The following is a 25,790-nucleotide window of genomic DNA, read 5'->3' as shown; positions in this document are numbered from 1 at the left end:
GCATTTTCTACATAGCCGGGTAATTGCCTTTACATTTCCTTCTTAAAGTTATTGTTGAATTTTCTTCCTTTATTAAGACACCTCTTCTGCAGTTCAGCAAATCGCAGAAGACATAATGAATGGGACTTTCCTGGGCTTTATTTCTCCTCCATCTTTGTACTATCCAGGGATCTGCTCGTGGAAACAGCTCCGTGTCATCTTCATTTACAGATCCACTTACGTTTCAGCAACTCAGTACAGTCTCTCCTTTACTTTCTTTGACCTAAGGAGAGGTGGCCTTGTGGCGTCATCGGCAGCTTCGTGCCTCTGGCTCCTTAGCCGTAGAGCTTTACGGCAAAGAAGTGGCCCTTTGACACATCGTGTTTGCCCCGGCCATCAAGTACCTAGCTAGTCTAAACCAATTTCTGACACTTGGCCGTCGCCTTGCATAGAATGGCGTTTCAAATCCTCATCTAAACGCTTCTTTATTGTTGTGAGAGTTTCCGGCTCGGCTAGCCTTATCGGCAATGAGTTCCAGGTTCTAACCGCTCTCAAATTCCCTCTAAATCGTCTGCTTCATACCATAAATCTACGCCCCCTCGTTGTTGACCCCTCTGCTAATGGAAAGGTTTATTTTTTGAACCCCTCGATTAGGTCCTCCTCGGTATTCTCTGCTTTAAGGACAATATCCCAGCCTATCCAGCCTCTCCTCAGAGCTGAAACATTCCTGCCCAGAAAACCTCCGGATTAATCTCGTCTGCACCCTCTCTGCTATAATCACATCCTTTCCGTAAGGTGGCGAGCAGATGTGCACAAAATACTTCAGCTGATGACTCACCAGCATTTTATACGGCTCCATAATTACCTCCCTGCTCTTATATTCCATGTCTCAGCTAATAAAGGCAAGTATCCTGTATGTCTTCTTCACCACCTTATCTACTTGTCCAGTAGACTGGGGGACCTGTGGGCATGAACACCAAGGTCCCTCTTGCCTCTGTACTTCTTGGCGTTCTGCCATTCATTGTGTGTTTTGTTGCAAAGTTCGTCCTCCCAAAATGCATCAGGGTTCAATTCCGTTTGCCACTGTTCTGCCCATCTCGCCCTTCCGTCAATATCATCCTGCAATCTATACCATTCCTCCTCGCTATTTAGCACACCGACGATTTTCATGCTGTGTGCGAACGACGGTTGAGTGTAGCTCAGGAGATTGGAAAGCCGAAACGTCTGAATTCCTGTTCCAGCTCTGGGGTGGTTGCGGCCTGCCTCCCAGTGACTTTGCAATGGATTGGACCTGCCTTCCGACAGATAGCACCAGAGAAAGAAGTAATGAGATGAATCCAGATTTGGATAGTCAGTTCTCATTCCTGACATCGATGTTTTCACATATAAATCAATGAACCTTAAATCCATTCAGTAACCCCCATTGTGAACCGGATTGAACAGAATCCACCAGCAGAGGGCGCAAAGTTCAAGCATGATAGAAAGTCACATGAGACCAAAGCCAGACGTATGTTCAGTGATGTCACAGTGGGCCTGGCTCCCGTGCTGTGTCTGGGTGGGACATTGAGCTGAACAGAGCCTGGGTTCCCTCGCTCCTCTCAATCTCTAACTCATTCCATTCCCAATCACTGAGAGATTCAGTCAGACATGTTTCTAATAATACTGGCGGGGCTCTTGCATATTAAGTACTGGATGATGCACCATGGGACCCGTGCTCTCTGGTTGTGACTTCTAAAGAAATAAAATGAATTTAAATGGGTTCTGACCCTTCTTTTCTGATATGAAAGTGTAAACGCAAATCACGAACAGACCTCACTCATTGCAGCATATCCATGGAAGTGTTACTAAAATGTCTGCCCTCGGATAACTGCACAGGCTACACACTTTCAGAATGACCCGGCGGGTTTTTGTACGGCGTTGAATGGTTTTCAGTTCACTGTGCCTCACTGCACAGAGATAGGTGGCGGTGTCTGTCACTCGAACGTCACTAACATTCAGAACGCTGTGTTTGTCTGCTGAAATGAACCGAGCTGTGATCCGGCCCTGAGCACTGGTACCGCTCGCCAGGTGCTGCACGGTTCCATCCGGGTATTTTCTGTACCATTGTAGGATCATTCCTGCTACTGTGGTGGAACAGGCCAAGGATGCAATGTCTCCCTCGGGAACCACCATTGACTCTGGAGACTGCGATAACTCGTCACTGCCAGCGGCATCTGAGATGTAAAATAACATGAATAATTTAATATCACACAGAAGGCGAGAATATGATATAGCACAATCACCTACAACATGACATAAAAAGATATACAATAAAAGAAACTGTATGTCCCTATAACATGACATGTCTGATGTGTGACATATTCCTGCCAGATACAGTGATCACACTCACACGGAGTGAAGAGTAAGATATTCAGGGAGATAATCACTAAAGTGAATCTCCGCTTCATGTTGGATCCTATCGATCTGTGTTCTGTAGCTCTCGATAGTTTTCAGGACCAGAGACAATGCTGCGAAGGCAGCGCTGTTGTCCATCAAACTGAGTCTAACACCAACTGCGCCGTGCCCGCCCGAGCCGGGCCTCTGGGACTTGTGGTCACAAAGTGAAGCTGTGAAGGAGATTCAGCATTGGTGGGTGTGGGTTGGAGAATGCGCATGCGCAGAGCACCGCCTATGTGGAGTCAGACTGAGGACATGTGTGATGTTTCCGTGTAGTTTTAGTGACGTAAGTCTGTAAACCGAGTGACGTTAGTGGGACTGGTTGAAAGGTAAGAAACATCTTTTCCCGGAGCTGATCTGAACATCCAGCCCTGAGATTCAGAGAATTAACAGCTGATCAGGAATAGCAATGCTGGGTTACCCTGAAGACTGCTTTGATAACGGATCTGTCGGTCTGATCGGATTCTGAAGTTTATTCTTACTGCCGCTGCTGGTAACAGGTGGGTTAGTTTCATTCGAGATCAATGTGGTCCCCTCCCCCGCCCCGGTGTGGGTTTGTGTGGCTGACATCGCCGCTGCTCGATGGCTCCACATCATGTCTGCATCTGCCCGAGATTCTGTCGAACTCCAACAGACAGGAGCTCTAAGACACAGTACAAAGTACGGGAGTGGGACTGTTGTCCACCATGAACTCAGTCTGTGAATCCTGCTCCTGAGTAACTATTCAGAGCCACTTTCTCCACCCAGAGATACAGAGAGAAGTTTGGCTGCCTGAGCGGTGCTGTTGCTGTATGTTTTTTGCCTCGCTGCTTGTCTGCTGACATGAGTAACACAGCACAAGTGAAAGACTGAAACTTTCTCCTGAACCCCACACGGACTGCAGCGGTTCAAGAAGACAGCATCAAAGGTTAAACTAAAAACAGCAACTTCTTCTTCTGTCTTAACATCAGACGGCAGTAGCCGAGAAACAGAATTCTCATCACTCAGATCAGAAATACACGCTGAAACAGGAAATAATCATATGTTTAAAATTCCGATTGAAACCATGATTTCAAATGCGATGAAATGTGTTTGTTCCACAATTACTTTCCGAAATGCCCCGCCCGCACCAGCCCCATACAACCCAGATACTGGGTGGCTGCATTGTCGCCCTCTGATTTGTAAAGGTTGAAGTTCGAAGCAACACCTTCTATTCCGCACCACCAAGAATCGGTTGTCTTTCTCAGCATTTTCTCACTTCACTTTCTTGCGTCTCCAATGACGGTTTAAGACCTGTAGGTGGGGAACTGCCCGTCAGTGAATGGGAACAATCCGAGCTGGGATACAGTCAGTACCTTATAAGAAGAATCGCTGCATATTTCCAGACGGGGTTAGGAATGGGTTTGCTGGTCTGGTTATTGTAGGACGGAAAAACATGTTTGTGAATTGTGTCAGAAAACATTAAACAGACATCGAAAGGAGAATTAATATTGGAGGGACTCTGACCTTGGCGTTTGTTATAAAGTCTGCAACCACTGCCTCATGAAATGTGCCAATTTTCTACAAATGTCTGTGAACCAATAAAATACACCAGTTATCCAGACTCTGTGTATCGACTTTGATCAAAGGGTCCTAGAAGGGGAGAACTGAGATGGAAAAGGTTCACACAATAATTCAGCCAGAAATGGAAAGATCATAAACAGACTAAGTGTGAGTTAACGAACCATAAATTAACTTGTGAAATTCATTTCAGTACAAATGCAAGTTATAAATTAACGAATATAAGTATTCAGTTCCTGCTCACTTGTTCGTATTGAGTGTTGTGTTTGATTTTGATGTTGTATTAATGAGCCTGTGACCCTCACAGGCTGAGTAGTTGTGTCCGTCTATCATTGCGAGAGCGCCCTCTGCTGCGAAGTAACTGGAACTCCCAGTGCGAGTTCATGTACGGAACCCGCTATAACTCTGCAGCAGTGTGGACTCCATGGCGCAGAAATATACGGCACTGTCGGAGAGATCAGCTCCGGCGATATTTAAAGGAACCGTTTGGTTTTCTTTGTGTAAAACAGCCGAGAACCTGGTTGGGAAGTCTGGAGACTTATCTGAACTTCCCGTGCTATATATTTTCATTACATTCCTCAGAGGATCCCCGCGATACTGAATGTACCAGAACAGAGTATCAAAAACAGCTGTCGAGTATCTACAGTCCAGGTTAATGCTCTGTCCTTCCAGAACCGTTATGTCAGATCGATCCTGGGACACTGAATCTTCACCATTTGTTCCTGGAACAAAACACAAAATGTATTCAATATCTGGGAGTGAACATAACACACAGAACACATGGTGAACATTTAAACATCGACTCACCGGGAAGCATGGCCATTATTATCAGTAACCAACATGGGGAACACATGGTGTCTAGATTAGAGTTCGGCAGAAATAAATCCGATTTGAAATATGTTCTGGTATTAAAGCAGAAATTCAGATCAGGAGAATCTTCACTGACTGGGAGACTGAGGGGCGTTTCCCAGCGACGTGATCGGCTGGTCTGTCGACCCTGATGACAGTTGGGCGCCAATCAGTGTTAGTCCTGGACGAATAATATCTTCTGATTCTCTCCTTCTCCCTGTCTTTCTCTGTCCCTCCATCTCTGTCTTTGTCTCAAGGTCTGCCCCGCCCTATCGCTCGGTCTCTATATATCTGTTTCCCCTTCCTCTGTTTCTGACCCTCTCTCACACACTTCGTCTGCCTCTTTCTTCCCTTTTCCTTGAAGTTCAGACTGTAGAAAACCCAATTCGTCCAACTTCCTCATTTCAAGGAGTTCATGAAAGTGTTCAGTTAATAGGAGCAGCTAAAACAGGTAAAATATAATATCCACAGCTCAGGATTAGGATAAACATGGCATCAGTTACATTTAGATCCCAAAATAATACAGGATATTTGTGTGAATTATGGTCATATTAACATATTTTCGATGTATTGGTATTTAGAGTCAGGATCTCATCGTGATCTCCGTGATTTCATATTGTTTAAAACCAGCTTCCTTAAACAATGTGACTGAGATATCACACTAAACAACGGTATTAGGCAGGATTTAAAGCAAAGTTGGAATTAGCTCCATGTATAACTTTATAATCATTGAAATAAATTGCAATAATAAAAATATGAACCAAAAATAATGTTACGTCATTATTCATCAACATCCTTCAGTAATTTGAGAATTCGATAATTTTCCAGGAAAGCGCCATATACCTCAGATCGCCACCAGATGGAGCTCGCTCACCATGTTTTTCTGTTCACTGCACTCGGCATAGGAGAGACAACATGGTGTTTGTGCGACGAGTCACGTCATCCAAGGCGTCAAATGGATCTCGGAAATGATTGTTTCCTCATTGCTTCCGCACTTTTTAAAGGTTTACCTGAATATTTACCATTCGATCTCCTTCTGACTGTTTGAGGGTCTGTAATGCACTCCCAGTAGCATGAGAGCGCCTTTATTGACCCTACACTCAATCGGTGTGTCGTCAATTGGTCATCTTCCAGCATATCATCCCTTGTCATTTCTGTAATTGATTATCTAACCCATTTAGCTACCCCACCCTTTTTATACCCTGTCTATCTCTGTCTGAAAACCCTGACAGGAGGAATATTGAACTGCCATTCGGTCCCTCTCTATCTGTTTCTGCAGTAACTATTAATTCATACTCTTATCGGTGCCCTAAACTGGCCTATTTTGTTTACTGTGCTCACCATATTGAATTATATCCCCATTGCCACTGTCAAATCCTCCTTTTTATTTTCTATCAATGGATTCCTTTGTTGTCCAGACGCACCCAATGATTTTCCGTCTTTCAGGCCCATTCTTGATTATTCCACATCTGAATTTACCAATCAGTTCCCACCCTCCTGCCAAAGCAGTTTACCCCTTCCCAGCAGCACTCGACAAACGCCCGACAGGAAACCATTTTACCGCCACCTCTGAGTCAGTTCTGCCAGTCGGGCAGCACATTCTCGGGGATGTTGACGGTGGACTCTGCAAAATGAGCGTATGTTTCAGTGAAAATTGTTATTTTGGAACTCGAGGCTCTCAGTGGGGAGGTGGTGACCTCGTGGCATTATCACTGGGTAAATAAATCAGAAATCCTTGTTTGAATCTCACCATGGCGGGTGTTGGAATTTAAATCATTCAGGTTTGTTATTGTAAAAAATACAGTTCTACAGGAGACTGCAGATCCACAGCAATGTGATTGACTCTTTTTCACAAATACTTTCATTGGGATTTTTAACATTTAGTAACAAAATGTATGCACAACATGAGACAGAGCCATTGGTAAGAATACAAAAGAAGAAACAAAGCAACAGCAACGTCATAAACATCTGTAAAACAGGTCGTCACTTTCACTGTGAACCAGGTTCTGTGCTCACATTCCCTTTTGTACATTTATATTTACAATCAAAGTCAGAACTTTTAACTTTATATTTACGCTCATTTTTGAACGGCGAAGTGGGGAGCGGGTGGGGGGGGGGGGAGTGGTGTAGAAGTCCTGTTCCCCCATTGAGTTTTCGAGGGAGGCTCGGATGGTCCATCTCCTCGGTTTTCCATGTGTGTGTGTTGGGAGGTACTCAAAAGGACAGACACAAACGATACTGTAACTGGCTTAGAGGAAATGCCAGAGACTTAACTGAACCAACTTTGAGATAGAAAAAACGGTCTTCCTGATGGATAAACAGGAAAAGCCAGTGTGGGAATCCAGGCTCAAAGTTGATTTACAATTACCCCTCCTTTCTTCTACATGAACGGTATTTAGGCTGCAGCATGTTACACACCAAAACACAAAGAGGTCAAATATAAGAAACACATAATTGTCAATTCTGAAACTCTACTCAAGCATTGAATAACGAAACAAATATTGTGTAAAGTCGGTTGCTTTGTTCTGTAGGATTTCAGAATGCTGCATTAATAATAGAAGAGAGCATTTCGCCGTTAGAGATTTGCTGAACAAATTCTTCAGTTCAATATAAGTTCTTCTTCTGGCTTGTAAGTTTAAACATCTGTTTTAAAGAAACAGACATGTTCTTTTAAGAAGTGACATGGCCTCTCAGCAAAGCTGAACCATGCAAAGCTGTTTCTGTGGTGTAGTGGTTACCGCATTCGCTTTACACGCGAATGGTCCCCAATTCGGAACCGGGCAGAAACATCTAGTGCTTCCAGTTTAGTCTGTTGCTGAATATTACCTCAATCTCGTAACTGATCTTCATCATCGAGGAATAGCACGAGTTTGGAACTGCTGTGGGCCAGTGGCGCAATGGATAACGCATCTGACTACGAATTAGCAGATTCCAGGTTCGACTCCTGGCTGGCTCGCAGTTCCTAGTTTTGGCGTCCCCTTTAGTTCAGTGGGTTGGACAGCTGGTTTCCGATGCAGAGCAAAGTGAGCAGGGCATCATCAATTCTCGTTTCAGCTCTGGTTATTTATGAAAGTCCTGCCCTCTCAATTTAACTTCAAGCAAAACATAACTGATCTCCAGTTCAGCAAAGTTCAATATCTGATCCTTTGATAAGTTGAGACATCAGTTTTAAAGAAACGGGTTCTTGCAATAAGTTACATGGCATTTCAGCGGAACCATTAGCAGCTGCAGCAACACATTGCGGTTCAACATTGCACAGGGCCGCTGATTGCAACACTCCCAGCAGTTTATGTCGTGTAGTGGTTATCACATTCGTCTAACACGCGAAAGGTGAGTAGGAATGTCAGGATAGATAGGATGAATGTGTGGCTCGAGAGATGATGCAAGAGGGAGGGATTCAAATTCCTGGGGCATTGGGACCGGTTGTGGGGGAGGTGGGACCAGTACAAACCGGACGGTCTGCACCTGGGCAGGACTGGAACCGATGTCCTAGGGGGGGTGTTTTCTAGAGCTGTTGGGGAGGGTTTAAACTAATGTGGCAGGGGGATGGGAACCAATGCAGGAAGTTGGAAGGTAGTAAAACAGGGACAGAAGCAAAAGGAAGTAAGGGGAAAAGTGCAAGGCAGAGAAGACATAGTCAAAAATCTAAAAGGGCGACAGTGGCTGAGGGGAGCTCAGTGAATAGGCCCAGTAATAACAAAAAGAATAAAACTGGAGATGTAATTATAACAGAGAACAGCATTGCACAGAACAGGCCCTTCGGCCCTAGATGTTGTGCCGAGCAATGATCACCCTACTCAAACCCACGTATCCAACCCATACCTGCAACCCAACAACACCCCCCTTAACCTTACTTTTTAGTACACTACGGGCAATTTAGCATGGCCAATCCACCTAACCCGCACATCTTTGGACTGTGGGAGGAAACCGGAGCGCCCGGAGGAAACCCACGCACACACGGGGAGGATGTGCAGACTCCGCACAGACAGTGACCCAGCCGGGAATCGAACCTGGGACCCTGGAGCTGTGAAACATTTATGCTAACCACCATGCTACCGTGCTGCCCCAAACATGCAGCTTGACCAACGGAAAACCTCATCGTCCGGGATTTGAACCCGGGACCTCTCGCAAATTCCAACAGCGACAATCATACCCCTAGACCAACGAGCCCCAAAGATGTTAAGATTCAAAACTTAGGTAAAAAAAACCAACATAAGTGTACTTTACCTGAATGCTCGTAGTATTCGGAATAAAGTAAATGAGTTGATGGCACAAATCATCGTAAATGACTATGATTTAGTGGCCATTACTGAAACATGGTTAAAGGATGCTCACGACTGGGAGTTAAATATCCGAGGGTATCAAACTATTCGAAGGACAGAGTGGATGGTAAGGGAGGTGGTGTTGCTCTGTTATTTAAGGAAGACATCCGGGCAATAGTATGGGATGACATCGGTGCTATGGAGGATATCCATTTGGGTGGAAATCAGGAATAGTAAGGCGAAAAAGTCACTGATAGGAGTAGTCTATTGGCCACCAAATAGTAACGTTATGGTGGGGCAGGCAATAAACAAAGAAATAACTGATGCATGTAGAAATGGTACAGCAGTTATCATGGGGGATTTTAATCTACATGTCGATTGGTTTAACCAGGTCGGTCAAGGCAACCATGAGGAGGAGTTTATAGAATGTATCCGCGATAGTTTCCTAGAACAGTATGTAATGGAACCTACGAGGGAACAAGTGGTCCTAGATCTTGTCCTGTGTAATGAGACAGGATTGGTTCATGATCTCATAGTTAGGGATCCTCTCGGAAGGAGCGATCACAATATGGTGGAATTTAAAATACAGATGGAGGGTGAGAAAGTAAAATCAAATACTAGTGTTTTGTGTTTAAACAAAGGAGAGTACAAGGGGATGAGAGAAGAACTAGCTAAGGTAGACTGGGAGCTAAGACTTTATGGTGGAACAGTTGAGGAACAGTGGAGAACCTTCCAAGCGATTTTTCACAGTGCTCAGCAAAGGTTTATACCAACAAAAAGGAAGGACGGTAGAAAGAGGGAAAATCGACCGTGGATATCTAAGGAAATAAGGGAGAGTATCAAATTGAAGGAAAAAGCATATAAAGTGGCAAAGATTGCTGGCAGATTAGAGGACTGGGAAATCTTTAGGGGGCAACAGAAAGCTACTAAAAAAAGCTATAAAGAAGAGTAAGGTAGAGTATGAGAGTAAACTTGCTCAGAATATAAAAACAGACAGTAAAAGTTTTTACAAATATATAAAACAAAAAAGAGTGGCTAAGGTAAATATTGGTCCTTTAGAGGATGAGAAGGGAGTTTTAATAATGGGAAATGAAGAAATGGCTGAGGAACTGAACAGGTCTTCACAGTGGAAGACACAAATAACATGCCAGCGACTGATAGAAATGAGGCTATGACAAGGCTATGACCTTGAGAGGATTGTTATCACTAAGGAGGTAGTGATGGGCAAGCTAATGGGGCTAAAGGTAGACAAGTCTCCTGGCCCTGATGGAATGCATCCCAGAGTGCTAAAAGAGATGGCTAGAGAAATTGCAGATGCACTAGTGATAATGTACCGAAATTTAATAGACTCTGGGGTGGCTCTTGAGTAGCTCGCCGTGATCGTATAGTGGTTAGTACTCTGCGTTGTGACCGCAGCAACCTCGGTTCGAATCCGAGTCACGGCATTGCGGGAATGGCAATGACACGGCATTGGGAGCGCCATTATTTTAGCTGGGGCTGGTTTAGCTCACTCGGCTAAATCGCTGGCTTTTAAAGCAGACCAAGCAGGCCAGCAGCACGGGTCGATTCCCGTACCAATAGGGGAATGGGGAGGGGAGACAATGGGAGAGGAAGCAATGAAAATAAGTTGATGGAAATAAACATGCGGTGAAGCGAGAAGAGTGATTTCACGGTGCGAAGTTGTTGAGCCTACTGTAAAATCCGCAAGGCCGTGCCGATTCGGAGGATGGGATGCTGTTCCTCGGCGTTGTGCTGAGCTACATGGGAACATAGCAGCAGGCCAAGATCGGACATGTGGGCAGGACAGTGAGTTCAAATAGCAAGCAACAGGAGAGTCTGCCACCTGTAACTGGCTTAGAGGAAATGCCAGAGACTTAACTGAACCAGCTTTGAGAAAGAAAAAACGGTGTTCCTGATGGAGAAACAGGAAAAGCCACTGAGGGAATCCAGGCTCAAAGTTGATTTGCAATTACCCCTCCTTTCTTCTACATGAACGGTATGTTACACACCAAAACTGTGTGATGCTTCGATAAGTTGAGACATCAGTTTTAAAGAAACGGCTTCCTGCAATAAGTTAAATGGCCTCTCAGCTTAAAAAAATAGAAGCTGCAGCAACACATTGAGGTTGAACATTGCACACGTCAACTGTTTACGATGCTCCCAGCAGTTTCTGTAGTGTAGTGGTTATCATATTCGCCTAACACGCGAAAAGTACGCGGTTCGAAACCGGGCAGAAACATCCCGTGCTTATCATTGTGTGTGACGAATTTTTGCACGAAATACGTTTGTTTCTCAATCTCGCACGTTCGAAGAAGTTCCCAGTTGGTCTCGCATAAGGTATTAAAATTCCTGCAACAAAGTCGGAAATACTGAATTTTCAAGACGCGGGGGGAATAAAAGCCTATTTTGCCACAATTCGGATATTAGCAGTTTGTTCCACCACCACAGAATCTATTGGGTTTACAGATGCAGATGAACATATTTAATCACCATTTCAAACATGTATAAATGTACGATAAAAGCAACTTGTGTCAATCGGAAACAAAATCAGAAAATTTATTTGCGCCGCAAAGAAATCATGTTGCTTGACCAAGGGAACACTCCATCGAAGGGCTCCCCCGATTTGAACCCCCGACCCCTCGCAAATTCCGACAGCAAGACACCCAAAGCGAGAATCATACCCCTAGACCAACCAGCCACGCAGATGCAGGCAAAGCATACTGTCATTGCCATCGAACGTCCATCTAACATCAGCGGAGAACGCCGAAAGTACTGCAACAACTCAGGGACTCAGGCGGCATTTGTCAAGTGGAAACAAGATTGAAACCCAAATCTGCGATGTAACGACACGCAAAATGGGTGCAGCATTTACAGTGTGAAACTACTGAACACACACTGAGTGTAAAAGCTGTATTGAGCCCAGTGGAAAGATGCGCTGCTGTTCCTCGAGTGTCTGTTGAGCTGTTTTGGAACATTTCACGACGCCGAGGTCCGGGAGGTCAGCGTTACGATCCAGCTCCCCAGTCAGTTCAATTCTCCACTTTGGCTCTGTGGGTTAGATGGGTCACGTCCCTGTGGTTAACACAGATCTGGAGCATCAATTTTATCCAAACGCACTCGAGCTCAGACACTGTCTCTCTCTCTCGAGCATCATCTGTGGGGAGAGAAACGACGTTAGCATCCCGAGTCCTGAGAAATCTTTTTCAGAGTGGGCCAATGTAAATCATCCCCGCCGTCAGCATCGCAAACAATTCGTAATCTCTGACCTGGAGTAAACAGCTTGTCCTGGATTTAAACCCACGACTACTCCCATAGGCATTGATTGAAAATCTCTAAACGAGAACCAGACCTCGAGACCAAAGAGCACAAATTTAAGACCGACATTCAGCAAAATATAACTTATGTTAATTTCGATATAATTTCTACATCTCACGGCGTTATATGTTGAGACATCTGTTAATTTAAGAAACAGCTGTCGCTTGCAACAAGGGACCTGGCCTCTCAGACAGACCATCAGAATCTGCAGCAACACAGTGAGGTTGTACATTCCGCACGTCCATTGATTGCCAGCGGTTTCTGTAGTGTAGTGGTTATCACATTCGCCTCACAATCGAAAGGTTCCCGGTTGGAAACATCGAACATTTAGGATTTCGTGTGAGAAAAGTTTGCACAATTATTGGGCACAAAATAATTCTGTTTCCTGATTGTTGCCGGAATCTCGTGTGTTCCAGGACTATGAAATTTCGTCTCACATGAGCCACTAAACTGAATTGAACATTAAGGCCCAAGCACTGAATTTTCGGCAGGCAATGAGAGGTGAAGAAGAGGATGCTTCAAACGGAAACAAAAACAGAAAATACTGGATAATAGGTGGGAAATGACGAAAATGTCTCGGGCAGAAAGAAAAAGGGAATGTAAATGAGGCTAATCAAGGCTATGAAAGGTGCTGATGGCGCATCAAGCGGTCAAAATGTGTTAATGGCAGAACAAAGGTAAGCAGTGCGTCAGAGAACAATTACAAACAGGGATCAGATTGCTGAAGTAGGATGGGGAGGGGGGGGAATGCTGAGGGTAAAACATATCAATGGAAGGAATGATAAGTTGGGTCAAGGCGTTCCGGGAGAATGGAGGTGATGCGCTTCATGATCAGCCTCTCAAAGCACTTCATTACAATTGACGTCAGGGCCGCCTGCTCCAAAAACGAATTCAAATTGAATCCAATTCATGGCCCCCAGAAGAGAGACATACCAGATCCACGCATTCCACCTGACCTCACGCTCGCCTTAGCAAAAAGGCGAGAAGCGATTTCCTCCCACAGTTCAAAGATGTGTAGGAAATCTGGATTGGCCTTGCTGAATTGGCCCTTAGCGCCCCTTCGTCTCAATTGGGCGAAGTCTGTTCCTGATCTGTGTGGGAATCCAACATAAAACATGTCGGGTCAACAGAAACTTCAGGGATTTTCCATCGAAAAATTGATTTCTATTAAAGTCTAAACCTGGCACCATGTGCTTCCCATGTCCCAACTGATAGTAATTCTCATGTTGCTCGGCGGTTATTGTACATAATAATAATCTGACTTCGGAAACTGTGATGGTGGGTATGGGTGAATTAAGGGCTGCTGGGGCACTCGACAGCGTATTTTTGGTTACCTGCTCAAACCGAGCATAGAATGCATTAAGTTCATCGGGAAAGGATGCGCTGCTGCCAGAGATACAGTGAGACGTCTTACAACACCAGGTTAAAGTCCAACAGGTTTGTTTCAAACACGAGCTTTCGGAGCGCAGCTCCTTCCTCAGGTGAATCACAAAACAGAATCATTTAACCTGGTGTTGTAAGACTTAGAACATTGAACAGTACAGCACAGAACAGGCCCTTCAGCCCTCAATGTTGTGCCGAGCCATGATCACCCTACTCAAACCCACATATCCACCCTATACCCGTAACCCAACAACCCCCCCTTAACCTTACTTTTATTAGGACACAACGGGCAATTTATCATGGCCAATCCACCTAACCCGCACATCTTTGGACTGTGGGAGGAAACCGGAGCACCCGGAGGAAACCCACGCACACAGGGGGAGGACGTGCAGACTCCACACAGACAGTGACCCAGCCGGGAATCGAACCTGGGACCCTGGAGCTGTGAAGCATTTATGCTAACCACCATGCTACCCTGCTGCCCCTACTACCCTGCTGCCCCTTCTTACTGTGCTCACCCTAGTCCAACGCCGGCATCTCCACATCATGGCCAGAGATACTGCTCGACCCGGCCCGGTTATGTAGATCTTTGGGCTTTTTTTCTGAGGGATTCTTCTCCAGAGACCGCTGAGATAGGCCCATTGAAGATTTAAAGACCGATGTGGTTGGATTCTCAACTGAAAAGGTAATCAAAGGTTATCCGGGGTAGGTGAAATGTGAATCTGAGGTCATGTTCGCATCTGTCACAAACTTATTGAATGTTGAAGAAGGCTCAAGGGGATGAATATCCAACTCCTGCTCAACATTCGTCTGTTAGCAGGTCCGTGAGGAGGTGTCACAATCTCCTGAGTTATCGAGGGAGACACAGCATCGTTGAGCTATTCCCCAGCTTGGCGCCATGAAGGATATTACAGCGATAGAGGCAACTCCATGCCGCAGCCGGTGCACGGTACGTGTTATCAGAACAGGAAAATCGCTTATTGTCACGAGTCGGCTTCAAATGAAGTTACTGTGAAAATCCCCTAGTCGTCACATTCCAGCGCCTGTTCGGGGAGGCTGTTACGGGAATCGAACCGTGCTGCTGGCCTGCTTGGTCTGCTTTCAAAGCCAGCGATTTAGCCCTGCCCTAAACACATATCATCCAGGAGTGAAACAACAATTCGTCTCTGGGTGGGATCAAACCACCAACCTTTCGGTTAACAGCCGAACGCGATAACCGACTGCGCCACGGAGACAACAACAGGATCACACCTCTGTGCATTTCAACAGTGACGGCCAATCCTCTGATTGCCAGGGACCGAATGAGAATGCTGGCAATATTGGTCCCATGAGGCAGTGCAGAAAATATCTGGAAGGAGCGTACACATGGTCCCGCGGGCATGGACATTTGTGAGACGTGGAATCAACACAGGCCCGTGGATTTTACAGAACTCACTTGGACAGCACCACACTTTCGTTAAAACACGTCCCTTATCCGGGAACCTCCATAACAGAAAGCAGGAAGCGTCAACATAGATTTGATGTATTTTCGATCAGAAAGTCGATGTTCCGCTGAAGACTACCGGGGGCTCAGACTCATTGGCATAAGGTCGACCTAAGTTAACGGTCCTGGAAGATTTTATTATCCCCACATCTGAGAACTTTCATTACTGCTGCTCGGAAGTGGATATTCCAAGCTTAAATTTACTGTGCATCGCGACATGCTGATTAATCTCACGAATCCGAAACGGCTCCTCTATTGACCTATACAAGGACAGAGACGGCAATGCAATTGTGGAGAAATAGACCTGAGTATTTTTCTGAATCCAGATCAAACCATCCTCCGGTACAAGGGCAGGAACGCAAATTTACTGGAATTGAAAATACTCTCTGAGGCTTTCGTACGTGGTTGTAGCTGCTTTGTGACACTGTGCTCATTGCACAGTAATAGACCGCCCCGTCCTCCACACTGAGCGCGTTTATATTGAGGTAGCCATTCTTTTTAGACTTGTTGGCAGCCGCCAGATATCGTCCTGAGATCTCCTCTTTCTTCATCGTCACTATGTTAATGATGACCAATCTCGGCGGCTGTGCCGGCTTTTGCTGATACCAGAGCATGTGGTACATCGTCCGGTCTGTATATTCGCAATCTAACTGCACTGAACCCCCTTCTGATTTCTAACCTGTCCCGGTTTTAATGAAATGTGATGGTGAAAGACGAACTTTGTTGTCCTGTCGACAAATGCCGCCTCACTACCTGAGCTGTTGCAGTATTTTGGCGTTCTCCGCAGATGTTAGATTAATTTGCGATGGCAATGACAGTGTGCTGCGGCTCATTTCGTGGGGCTCGTTGGTCCAGGGGTATGATTCTCGCATTTCTGTTTTCTGTTTATATTTCCGTTTGAAGCATCCGCAGTAAGTTGCATTGTCATACATTTAGACATGTTTGAGATGGTGATTAAATATGTTCTTGCAAATTCCGACAGCAAGACACCCAAAGCGAGAATCCTACCCCTCGACCAACGAGCCCCGCGAAAAAAGCTAATGCATACTGTCATTGCCACCGGAAATCAATCTAACATCTGCGGAGAACGCCAAAATTACTGCACCATCTCAGGGAGTCAGGTGGCATTTGTCGACAGGACAACAAAGTTCGTCTTTCACCATCACCTTTCATAAAAACCGTTTTTTATGCCAGCGGGACCATGTGTACGCTCCTTCCAGATATTTTCCGCACTGCCTCAGGGGACCAATATTACCAGCATTCTCATTCGGACCCTGGGAATCAGAGGATTGGCCGTCAGTGTTGAAATGCACAGAGTTGTGATCCTGTTGTCGTCTCTGTGGCGCAATCGGTTAGCGCGTTCGGCTGTTAACCGAAAGGTTGGTTCGATCCCACCCAGAGACGAATTGTTGTTCCACTCCTGGATGATGGGTGTTTAGGGCAGGGCTAAATCGCTGGCTTTGAAAGCAGACCAAGCAGACCAGCAGCACGGTTCGATTCCCGTAACAGCCTCCCCGAACAGGCGCCGGAATGTGACGACTAGGGGATTTTCACAGTAACTTCATTTGAAGCCGACTCGTGACAATAAGCGATTTTCCTGTTCTGATAACACGTACCGTGCACCGGCTGTGGCATGGAGTTGCCTCTATCGCTGTAATATCCTTGATGGCGCCGAGCTGGGGAATAGCTCAACGATGCTGTGTCTCCCTCGATAACTCAGGAGATTGTGACACCTCCTCACGGACCTGCTAACAGACGAATGTTGAGCAGGAGTTGGATATTCATCCCCTTGAGCCTTCTTCAACATTCAATAAGTTTGTGACAGATGCGAACATGACCTCAGATTCACATTTCACCGACCCCAGATAACCTTTGATTACCTTTTCAGTTGAGAATCCAACCACATCGGCCTTAAAATCTTCAATGGGCCTATCTCAGCGGTCTCTGGAGAAGAATCCCTCAGAAAAAAAGCCCAAAGATCTACATAACCGGGCCGGGTCGAGCAGTATCTCTGGCCATGATGTGGAGATGCCGGCGTTGGACTAGGGTGAGCACAGTAAGAAGGGGCAGCAGGGTAGTAGGGGCAGCAGGGTAGCATGGTGGTTAGCATAAATGCTTCACAGCTCCAGGGTCCCAGGTTCGATTCCCGGCTGGGTCACTGTCTGTGTGGAGTCTGCACGTCCTCCCCCTGTGTGCGTGGGTTTCCTCCGGGTGCTCCGGTTTCCTCCCACAGTCCAAAGATGTGCGGGTTAGGTGGATTGGCCATGCTAAATTGCCCGTAGTGTCCTAATAAAAGTAAGGTTAAGTGGGGGTTGTTGGGTTACGGGTATAGGGTGGATATGTGGGTTTGAGTAGGGTGATCATGGCTCAGCACAACATTGAGGGCTGAAGGGCCTGTACTGTTCTATGTTCTATGTTCCAAAATCTAACAACACCAGGTTAAATGATTCTGTTTTGTGATTCACCTGAGGAAGGAGCTGCGCTCCGAAAGCTCGTGTTTGAAACAAACCTATTGGACTTTAACCTGGTGTTGTAAGACTTCTTACTGTATCTCTGGCAGCAGCGCATCCCTTCCCGATGAACGTAATGCATTCTATGCTCGGTTTGAGCAGGTAACCAACAATCCGCTGCCAAGTGCCCCAGCAGCCCTTAATTCACCCATACCCACCATCACAGTTTCCAAAGTCAGCTCGGCCTTCCGGAAAGTGAACCCACGGAAGGCGACTGGCCCGGACGGGATCCCTGGTCGTTCACTCAGAGCCTGCGCGGGCCAGCTGGCAGAGGTATTCACAGACACCTTTAACCTATCCCTACTCCACTCCGAGGTCCCCAACTGCTTGAAGAAGACCACCATCATACCAGTACCAAAGAAGAACGAGGCAACATGCCTCAATGACTACCCTCCGGCGGCCCTGACGTCAGTTGTAATGAAGTGCTTCGAGAGGCTGATCATGAAGCGCATCACCACCATACTCCCGGAACGCCTTGACCCACTTCAATTCGCATACCGTCGCAACCGGTCTACATCAGACGCCATTTCCCTGGCCCTACACTCATCCCTAGAGCATCTTGAAAACAAGGACTCCTACATCAGACTCCTATTTATTGACTACAGCCCCGCCTTCAACACCATAATCCCAGCCAAGCTCATATCAAAGCTCCAAAACCTAGGACTTGGCTCTCCACTCTGCAACTGGATCCTTGACTTTTTAACCAACAGACCACAATCAGTAAGAATGAACACCAACACCTCCTCCACAATAGTCCTCAATACCGGTGCCCCGCAAGGCTGTGTATTTAGGCCCCTACTCTACTCCCTGTACACACACGACTGCGTGGCAAAACTTGGTTCCAACTCCATCTACAAGTTGGCTGACGATACGACCAGAGTGGGCCGGATCATGAATAACGACGAGTCCGAATACAGGAGGGAGATAGAGAACCTAGTGGAGTGGTGTAACGACAACAATCTCTCCCTCAATGCCAGCAAAACTAAAGAGCTGGTCATCGACTTCAGGAAGCAAAGTACTGTACACACCCCTGTCAGCATCAACGGGGCCGAGGTGGAGATGGTTAGCAGTTTCAAATTCCTAGGGGTGCACATCACCAAAATCTGTCCTGGTCCACTCATGTCGACGCTATCACCCAAGAAAGCACATCAGCGCCTATACTTCCTCAGGAAACTAAGGAAATTCGGCATGTCCACATTAACCCTTACCAACTTTTACAGATGCATTATAGAAAGCATCCTCTCGGGCTGCATCACAGACTGGTATGGCAACTGCTCAGCCCAGGACCGCAAGGAACTTCAGAGAGTCGTGAATAGTGCCCAGTCCATCACATGAACATGCCTCCCATCCATGGACTCTATCTACACATCCCGCTGTGGGGGAAAGCAGGCAGCATAATCAAGGATCCCTCCCACCCGCCTTACTCACTTTTCCAACATCTTCCATCGGGCAGGAGATACAGAAGTCTGAGAACACGGACGAACAGACTTAAAAACAGCTTCTTCCCCACTGTCACCAGACTCCTAAATGACCCTCTTATTGACTGACCTCATTAACACTACACCCTGTATGCTTCACCCGATGCCAATGCTTATGTAGTTCCATTGTATATCTTGTGTTGCCCTATTATGTATTCTCATGTATTTTCTTGAATTGTGTTTAATTCCCTTTTCTACCATGTACTGAATGATCTGTTGAGCTGCTTGCAGAAAAATACTTTTCACTGTACCTCGGTACACGTGACAATAAACAAATCCAATCCAATCCAATCCAGTTGGACTTCCTCAAAAGAAGTTTCTTCAGTGCAACAAGAATGCAGCTTTCCTGTTCTCGGTCAGCGGGTCAAACTCGGTGTCCTGTTTCTGTGGTGTAGTGCAGAATGAATGTTTACTTTACATTCAAAAAATCCTGGATTGGAAACCACGTTACAATATTGTCAAATCCCATTCGTTTAAGTGTGTGGGAAAAGTTGCATAATTGACATTTTCATTGTTGCTCACCCCGAATAACCCTTAAACTGAGTGAATCCGCCGTGTGGAACCCCGGTCCCCAGAGCTTCAGCCTGATTCTCTGCATTGCCAGTTTAGTGGCAATAACACAACTCAACACCAACTATCACCCCCAGTGAATCCGCTCTCGATTTTTCCTGAATATAATATCTGACAAAGCAAATGTCATTTGCTCTCATATATACCAGAAAAGACATTCAGGAAAAGCAGAAGTGCTGAAAATTGCCGGCACACTGAGCAGGAACACAAATGCTCATGTTTTGACTCGTCAAAAATATTAACTGTTCGTTCAATGATGATAAATGCAGGTCAGAGGCTGGGATTGTCTCTGTTAATATATTAAATTGATTAACACTAAAAGACCGGCTGGGAATACTGCGGAGAGTAATTCACCCCCTCCCCCACTTTCCAGCGTCCTCACCATCAGCAGTCACACGTCAGAAATTCAATGGCTCAAAGGGGAAAGCTGGCTGGGTGGATTGGCCATGCGAAATGACTGGGTTACGAGGAGTGTGGGTCGAGTTAGGGTGCTCTTTCCAAGGGTTGGTGGTCACTCGATGGGCCGAATGGTCTCGTCCTGCACTGTTGGGGTTGTATGATTCCACCAATATTGATCTCCTTCAGTTCCTTCCTCTCACTAAACCCTCCATTCCCAACATTTCTGCCATCTGATTTGTGTCAGTTTCTGTCTCTTTAGAATATACTGGAATTTGTCAAAAAGGCTACTAAAAGTAAATCTAATAATCTAAACGATCAACTGAATTGGGTTAAAGTTATTCAATATGCATTTTTCATTGACTTTGCAAACTGATGTCGAAAAGTTTACCACGAGCCAGCCAGGAGTCGAACCTGGAATCTCCTGATCCGTAGTCAGGCGCGTTATCCATTGCGCCACTGGCCCACAGCAAAATCAAGCTGTTACAAATTGGTTCAAAACGTCACACAGACTATTTATCCCAAAGTGGTTCACAACTCTGGGGGAAATTCTCTCAGGATCAGCCCCCCCCCCCCCCCCCCCCCCCCCCGCGGATTGGATTGGAGTCGGGGTTGAATTTGGTGACAATGTAAAATACACCAATGCTGTTCCCAGCCTGGGAGGTCATCCCCGAAAAACAGAAAGAATGGGCTCCCAGTTGTGGGATCGTGTCCAGTGTCTGTTTGTGGGGAAATGCAGTTGGTGAATGGCCAGGCTGGAGTAACACTTACCAGGACATAAAACAACAAGTGAATGAATGTAAGTTTGGAAATTCCCAGCTCCTTACTGTCTGCAGGTATTTCCCGCTCTGAGTTGCACAATGAACAACGAACCACACCGATAAAACTAACTTTTATTCCCTGCCCGTTCAACTGGTGTCGGTGCCAGTGATGTTTATGGACAAACTGCAGGCTCTGTTTCCCCTGCTGCATTTATTCCCCTGGAACTGATACTCTCATTTTCTGTTTCCATCAAATGTCCGAACGCTGTAAAGTTCCGATCATGTCCACCAGAGGGCGACATGGCCACATGTTTCCTCCTGATCAAATACCCGCCATAATATTCACCTTCAGGTGCTGTCTCAGTCAATGGCTCCTCTCTGCTTTCAAACATAGGAGCAGGTGAAATAGAAGCAGAAGTTGGCCATTCGGCCCCTTCAGGCTGTTCTACTATTCAATAAGATGGGGAGATGACGGCGTTGGACTGGGGTGGGCACAGTAAGAAGTCTTCCAACACCAGTTTAAAGTCCAACAGGTTTGTTTCAAACACGAGCTTTCTCAGGTGTGTAAAGAGGTGGGTTGTACCACCAGATATATAGACAACAGTCAATGATACAAAGACGGGCATTCATTGTATCACCTTGCATCACTGACTGTCGATATATGTGGTTATGGAACCCACCTCTTCATTCACTCGATGAAGGAGCAGTGCTCCGAAAGCTAGTGATTGGAAACAACCCTGTTGGACTTTAACCTGGTGTTGAACGACTTCTTACTGTTCAATAAGCTGGCTGCTCTGTTTGTGTTTCGAATTCCACATTCCCATCATGCAAACAGACGACATTTGATTCTGTGATACTAACTTGTTTGTTTTATAGCATGATACACACACGGTAGCACATACAAACAGATGCGATAGAAGCAGAAGTCGGCCATTCGGTCCCTTCAGCCTGTCCTGCTATTCACTGAGACCATGGCTGGTCTGTTTGTGTTTCGAGTTCCACATTGCCATCATGCAAACAGACGAAATAAGCTTCTGTGAAACTGAATATTCTGTTTTCTAGAATGATACAGCACATGTGCAGAGTTCGAAAGAATCTCAACAAACACTCGAGGAACAGCAGCGCATCTTTCCACTGGGCTGAATACAGCTTTCACACTCAGTGTGTGTTCAGCAGTTTCACACTGTAAATGCTGCACCCATTTTGTGTGTCCTTACATCGCAGATTTGGGTTTCAATCTTGTTTCCACTTGTTCTTTGTGTCGAGCGGCAGTTGTTGATCAATCTGCCATTGATAGCTCCTCCAGACATATCTTGTGTTTCTATGTATCTTCCATTGCTCTGACAGAGAGCTAGCACAGACACAATAGCCCGAATGGCCTGAATCTGTGGTGTAATCATTCTCTGATTTGATGCTAACTTCACCCTGTGGCTACGAAAGCCAAGGCCTTTTTTCATTTAATCTCTCCTGACTTGCCCCCTATCAGAGCCCTTTCCTGTTGTTCTGTTTCCTCCCTCCGGGATTTCACTTCGTTAAAACGTACTACATTTCTAACCTTTCCCGATTTCAATGGAAGGTCAAGGAGGTGAAAGATGAATTTTGTTTCCCTGTCCACAAAAGCTGTCTGACTGCCTGAGATTTCCCAGCATTTTCCGCAGGTATCTGATTGGCTGTGGGTGGCAATGAAAGTATCTGTTGCCTCAATCACCTCCTTCGTACTGGCTCGTTGGTCTAGGGGTAGGATTCTCGCTTCGGGGTTTATGCTGCATGAAAATGTGAGAGATCCCGGGTTCAAATCCCGGACGAGCCCTTATTGGCCAAACTGCAGATTTTGTTCATTTCTTTCCAGTGCAGACAGCGGGATCGGTTCACGTTGGGTTTGCTTTGAGAAGCTGAGCTCACACTGCAGGGAATCAATACGTTCCCGAGAAAATCGAGACATTTTGAAAAAGCTTGTCTGTGAGTGGACATTCACTTATCTCTATTCACTAATCCAGGTGACCCCATGATGGTGGATTCAGTTTGTCTGTGTGTCTGTTTCGTTTGATTCATTCGAGGATGTGAACATCACTGGGAGTGCCAGGATTTATTGCCCAGAACTCTTTGCCCTTGAGAAGGTGGTGGTGAGCTGTCTTCCTGAACCGCTGCAGTCCATTGGTGCTGTTAGGGAGAGAGTTCCAGGATGATGTCCCAGTGACAGTGAAGGCACAGCCGATATATTTCCCAGTCAGGATGGGGAGTGGCTGGGAAGGAAACTTTCAGGGTGTCAGGGTCTTGGGTTTGAAAGGTGCTGTCTGAGATGCCTTTGGTGAGTTCCTGCACCCATCCAGGCAAGTGGAGAGTATTCCATCACACTCCCGACATGTGCCTTGTAGATAGTGGACAGGTTTTGTGGGGTTAGGAGGTGAGTTACTCGCTGCAGGATTCCCAGCCTCTGACCTGCATTTGGCGCCATTGAACGAACTGTTGATATTTGTGCCGAGTCAAAATTGGAGCATCTGTGTTTCTGCTCAGTGTGCCGGCAATTTTCAGCTGATCCTGAATGTATTTTGAGGTACATGTCAGAGCGAATGACACATGCTTGAAAGTTATTATATTCAGGTAATATTGGACAGTGGATTCACTGGGGGAGTGGCTGGTGGGTGAATAGTGTAACTGGCTCTGGACCAGGTAATATTGGACAGTGGATTCACTGGGGGAGTGGCTGGTGGGTGAATAGTGTAACTGGCTCTGGACCAGGTAATATTGGACAGTGGATTCACTGGGGGAGTGGCTGGTGGGTGAATAGTGTAACTGGCTCTGGACCAGGTAATATTGGACAGTGGATTCACTGGGGGAGTGGCTGGTGGGTGAATAGTGTAACTGGCTCTGGACAAGGTAATATTGGACAGTGGATTCACTGGGGGAGTGGCTGGTGGGTGAATAGTGTAACTGGCTCTGGACCAGGTAATATTGGACAGTGGATTCACTGGGGGAGTGGCTGGTGGGTGAATAGTGTAACTGGCTCTGGACAAGGTAATATTGGACAGTGGATTCACTGGGGGAGTGGCTGGTGGGTGAATAGTGTAACTGGCTCTGGACCAGGTAATATTGGACAGTGGATTCACTGGGGGAGTGGCTGGTGGGGGAATAGTGTAACTGGCTCTGGACCAGTAAAGCAGAGAACCAGGCTGAAGCTCTGGGGACCGGGGTTCCACACGGCAGATTCACTCAGCGACCCAATTCAAGGGCAATTCAGGATGGGTGTAAATGAACAATGAAAATGACAATCATGTAACTTTTCCACACACGGAAATGAATGGGGGTTTGATAATGTTTCTGTGCGGGTTTAAAACGAGGGCCTTTAAGCAAACATGATAATCGCTACACTACAGAAACAGGGAACATTGCTTAGCGCACTGACCGAGAATAGTAAACTGTGCGGCCTTATTGCACTGAAGGACCTTCTATTGTCAGAGTGCTATTCAACTGAAAACTTAGACAATTGGCGGAGAAATCGATCTAATATTAGAATCATAAAATGTCAGCACATTAGAAAACCATTCAGAATTAACACAATGAACTCCTCCTGCGATTCCTGCCAGTCTCCATCACAGAGTATTTTGCAGGGTATCAGTTGAACTTTGCGGGTGTAAGGTAATGCATTCGCTTAACTATTGAACAACAAATAGCAAGGATACAACTCATCTGCAAATTTAGATGAGTGACATCAATAATGTTTCGAATAAGGGAAATTTCCCTCACCATCGCTCCCCCCCCCCTCCCCCTCCCCCCACCTGAGCAATCTGCTCCCTGTTCCTCCTGTCCTTTGGCTCCCTGCTTACCTTTGTTCTGCCATTAACACATTCTCATCTCTTAATGCGCCATCAGCACCTTTCTTAGCCTTGATCACCGCCTTTTGCATTCCCTTTGTCTTTCCTTCCAAGACATCCTCCCCCTATCGCTGGCCGTCTATCCAGCCCCAATGTTCCCCTCCCCCTCCCCACAGTATAAATCTGACCCGATTTCCAGTTCTCCAGCTTTGACAGAGCGTCACCCAGACTCGGAACGGCAGCTGCCATCTCTCTCCACAGAGGCTGCCAGACCTGCTGAGAGGGTCCAGTATTTGTGTTTCTGATTCAGATTCCAGCATCCACAGTAAGTTGCTTTTATTGTACATTTTTTTTTTCTTTTTTTTATAAATTTAGTGTACCCAATCATTTTTCCAATTAAGGGGCAATTTAGAGTGCCCAATCCACCTAGCTTGCACGTTTTTGGGTTGTGGGGGCGAAACCCACGGGGAGAATGTGCAAACTCCACATGGACAGTGACCCAGAGCCGGGATCGAACCTGGGATCTCAGCGCCGCGGCAGTGCTAACCCACTGCGCTTTTATTGTACATTGAGACATGTTTGAGATGGTGATTAAATTTGTTCATCTGCATCTGTAAACCCATTAAATTCTGTTGTGCATGAACAAACTGCTAATATGTGAACTGTGTCAAAATGGGAACATCTTTTTTCTTCTCATTGCGTCCTGAACATTCCGGTGATATTCAGTTTCAAAATTAGTTTGTGCAAACTTTCCTCACACTAAATAAGACAGATGTCTCAACTTTATAAAAATAAATTTAGGAAGACCGAATTGCTTTTTCTCCAATTAACGGGCAATTTAGCATGGCCAATCCACCTAATCTGCACATCTTTGGGTTGTGCGTGCGGAACTCATGCAAACAGGGGGGGGGGGGGGGGGAAGGGATGTGCAAACTCCACAGGGACAGTGACCAGGAGCCAGGATTGAACCCCAGCAGATGTCTCAACTGACAAGACTATAAGATTCAGAACTCAGTC

General features: G+C 46.1%; 5 non-coding genes across 5 annotated transcripts; 3 read left to right on the top strand and 2 right to left on the bottom strand.

Annotated features, from left to right (window-relative positions):
- The first annotated feature begins 10,438 nt into the window (after window positions 1-10,438).
- Window positions 10,439-10,510, top strand: trnah-gug. The gene has a single exon. It is a non-coding gene; the product is annotated as a tRNA-His (tRNA).
- Window positions 10,511-14,924: 4,414 nt separating this feature from the next.
- trnan-guu lies at window positions 14,925-14,998 on the bottom strand. The gene has a single exon. It is a non-coding gene; the product is annotated as a tRNA-Asn (tRNA).
- Window positions 14,999-16,579: 1,581 nt separating this feature from the next.
- On the top strand, window positions 16,580-16,650 carry trnan-guu. The gene has a single exon. It is a non-coding gene; the product is annotated as a tRNA-Asn (tRNA).
- Window positions 16,651-20,593: 3,943 nt separating this feature from the next.
- Window positions 20,594-20,666, bottom strand: trnar-acg. Its single transcript has one exon. It is a non-coding gene; the product is annotated as a tRNA-Arg (tRNA).
- Window positions 20,667-22,681: 2,015 nt separating this feature from the next.
- On the top strand, window positions 22,682-22,771 carry trnap-cgg. The gene is given in 2 exon segments: window positions 22,682-22,717; window positions 22,736-22,771. It is a non-coding gene; the product is annotated as a tRNA-Pro (tRNA).
- The last annotated feature ends 3,019 nt before the right edge of the window (window positions 22,772-25,790 follow it).

Source organism: Scyliorhinus canicula, unplaced genomic scaffold, assembly GCF_902713615.1.
Source record: "Scyliorhinus canicula unplaced genomic scaffold, sScyCan1.1, whole genome shotgun sequence".
NCBI classification, from domain to species: Eukaryota; Metazoa; Chordata; class Chondrichthyes; order Carcharhiniformes; family Scyliorhinidae; genus Scyliorhinus; species Scyliorhinus canicula.
Note: the sequence above shows the minus strand (reverse complement) of the source record. Positions and strands in the feature narration are given on the sequence as shown.